This window comes from Austrofundulus limnaeus, unplaced genomic scaffold, assembly GCF_001266775.1.
Source record: "Austrofundulus limnaeus strain Quisiro unplaced genomic scaffold, Austrofundulus_limnaeus-1.0 Scaffold52, whole genome shotgun sequence".
Classification (NCBI taxonomy): domain Eukaryota; kingdom Metazoa; phylum Chordata; class Actinopteri; order Cyprinodontiformes; family Rivulidae; genus Austrofundulus; species Austrofundulus limnaeus.
The window spans coordinates 1,343,683-1,347,241 of NW_013952454.1; positions in this window are offsets into that span (position 1 = coordinate 1,343,683).

Here is a 3,559-nt window from a genome sequence, read left to right on the forward strand (position 1 = left end):
ACACACACACACACACACACACACACACACACAGACACACACACCTCTGCCCATCATCTCCCTGTACACTTATTCATCCTGGTGTGCAGCTGGAGCACTCTGTTTGACCTTTTCCCTTTCCTCACAGTGTCCTTATTAACAGGGGCTGCGGTGGGAGTCCTCCAAGCACGTGTGGTCAGAGCGAAGRACCGCAGCGGACCGCTGTCACTCACTGCTTACACACAGTCCTCTGTCTGTGCAACCTGTGCTGTTGGACCGCATRTAAAAATAAAGATGCAAATATTGTGTTTTTAGCCTCTTGGTAGATTTTATTTTTTTTATTACACACTCGGTCAAAGGGCCTTCCTGCCAAAGGGTGGTCTCTGCCAGGTCAGTYAGTGTTTGAGAAACTGCTTTTGTGGTGAATTTCTCCTTAAACGTTGTCATTATTGTTGCCTGGTGTGCACCTTCAAAGCTGTTCAGAATGTGGGCGTGCCCATATGAAAATATTCTGTCCATTCCATAGATTCCTGAATTTCCTACCAGAACAGAAGGTTTTGAAACAGAACCAAGAGTTTCATCATTCTGAGGTTTTATGTGATCGGTTTGTGTACAGTAAATGCACACAGGTTGTTGGAAGAGCTTTGACACATTACCATGACAGATTAGTTCACATCAAGATTGTATTACAACCTTTACTGGGATTAATTATTTCTCCGCCACATAGAAGTAAAATTAAAAAGACTTGACGTGAACTTCACAAAACGTCTGATAAACGTGTCATTGGAACATCTTGGTCAGTAGAAAGTAGTTTAGAAAGTTTAGAAAATATTCTTTTAGGAGTGACATTTGTGGGTTTTCATGAAGGAGCATTGATCTTAGAATGACACATTGTGTCTTTTGTGTATGTTATTTCTTTTCACTGTWATGAACCCTGCAAGCATTCCACTGCAGGGTGGTGACAAAACTCGCCGAAATGTCTGAKTTATTAGCCTGAAACCAAAATGATCTGCAATGATTATATCCCATCAGGGGTTTTGGAGTGTGTGTGAATTACAGTCAGTTTAAATGATTGTCATAGTTTATGGATTTTCACAGCTTTGTTCCCGCTATTTAGTTCATGAATGCTATTTGGTATAATGTACTGAAATATTTTATAATAATTAGCTTCTGCATACTTTGAATGCTCGTGTGTTCAAAAACTTTTGGGCCACATTGAAAAATGAGAAAAACAAATAAAATGACCGTGGCAAAGAGTTTGATCAAACCACGACACAGTTTGATAGTAAATGTGAGAGAGTTTGATAGTAAATGTACGAGAGTTTGATAGTATGTGTGAGAGAGTTTGATAGTAAATGTGAGAGAGTTTGATAGTAAATATGAGAGAGTTTGATAGTAAATGTGAGTGTTTGATATTATATGTGAGAGAGTTTGATAGTATGCGTGAGAGAGTTTGATAGTAAATGTGAGAGAGTTTGATAGTATGTGTGAGAGAGTTTGATAGTAAATGTGAGAGAGTTTGATAGTAAATGTGAGAGTTTGATAGTAAATGTGAGAGTTTGATAGTAAATGTGAGAGTTTGATAGTAAATGTGAGAGAGTTTGATGGTAAATGTGAGAGTTTGATAGTAAATGCAAGAGAGTTTGATAGTAAATGTGAGAGTTTGATAGTAAATGTGAGAGAGTTTGATAGTAAATGTGAGAGTTTGATAGTAAATGCGAGAGAGTTTGATAGTAAATGTGAGAGAGTTTGATAGTAAATGTGAGAGTTTGATAGTAAATGTGAGAGTTTGATAGTAAATGTGAGAGAGTTTGATAGTAAATGTGAGAGAGTTTGATAGTAAATGTGAGAGTTTGATAGTAAATGTGAGAGAGTTTGATAGTAAATGTGAGAGAGTCTGATAGTAAATGTAGAAGTTGATAGTAAATGTGAGAGAGTTTGATGGTAAATGTGAGAGAGTTTGATAGTAAATGTGAGAGTTTGATAGTAAATGTGAGAGTTTGATAGTAAATGTGAGAGAGTTTGATAGTAAATGTGAGAGTTTGATAGTAAATGTGAGAGTTTGATAGTAAATGTGAGAGAGTTTGATAGTAAATGTGAGAGAGTTTGATAGTAAATTTGAGAGTTTGGTATTATATGTGAGAGACTTTGATAGCACGTGTGAGAGTTTGATAGTAAATGTAAGAGAGTTTGATAGTAAATGTGAGAGAGTTTGATAGTACGTGTAAGAGAGTTTGATAGTAAATGTGAGAGCAAGTTTGAATTATGGCCTAAAGGGCCTCTCAAAGATAAGCACTTTTTGCAGCCCTTCTTTAACAGCCTCTGCAGGGTAAAACACATTAACATGGCTTGCCAAAGTGACAAAATAACAAAAATATTTTTGTCACAACAATGTTCAAACAGTGACACACAGTTTGGAGCTTCATAAAGTTTAACTGGGCAGCTGTGGATCAGTGGTGGTCATCTTCCAATGAGTTGAAGGTTTGATTCCTGGGAGTATGAAGTCTCTTTGTCTCCAGTGTTGCCATCAGTGTCTGAATGTGATTTAAGACACTGATTAAACTGTATAAAATGAATTATTCTGATAAAGATGTAGTAATGTTCAATGTGAATGTGGATGATTAATGGCACAGATTGTGTTTTAAAGTGCTTTGAACATCCAGGTTGGTTAGAACAACTATACAAATGCAGTCGATTTACCTTTTCTGACTGGAATGACGAGCTAAAGTCCAAAGTGAATTGCTGCAATCTCAAAATAACGCCAATTTTAAACRTAAATTTTTATTTATTACAAATACAATTTTACAAGCCTTAACTCTATCGTTAGTTTCCCAGCACTAAGGTATTTTGAAATAAATAAAAAATTCAACAGAAAGAGCACTATAAACTAGCCAGAAATGCTACATACGTAGCTGCTAACTGTGGCTGCAAACTACAGAAGTCTGTAAAAAACGATATAATGTAAAATAAAGGATAAACACTGCTTTTGAAATTAGAGTTAGTTTAAGATGGTGGCACTCACTCAGACTAGCGATTTGCTCGTCAGTCTGATCTGACTAACTTAATTTTTTTAAAATAACAAAACGTAAAAGTTGAACTGGTTACATTTCCACTTAAGCCAGTTTTAAAATATCTGACCTGTCCGTTTAACTGGCTGCCATGCAAACAGACAGTTGCAGTAGCACCTGTCAAGCTCCAGTAATCCAGCCACAAATGATGAAGCTACTGGTGCTCAGTGAGCAGAACTTTTCACTGCGTGGGTCAGCGCACTGGTCTCTCCTCTGCAGCCCAGCTGAGTGTGTGTGGTCTGCTGACTGGCATCTTTTACAAGCATCACTCAGTGCTACCAAAACAGATATTTTGTCCATGGCAGACGTAGGAAATTGACTAGATTGTACTCTGTTTGACGGATTAGGTGACTTAAAAAGCTGTACAAGCTAAATGCAGGAATCAGTGAAGTTCTTGCTGTTCCACAAATGTGTTGTTTTCTCAGACGTTTGGAGGAGGGTCTCGTGTTTGTTTTGTGTGTGTGTGTGTGTGTGTGTGTGTGTGTGTGTGTGTGTGTGTGTGTGTGTGTGTG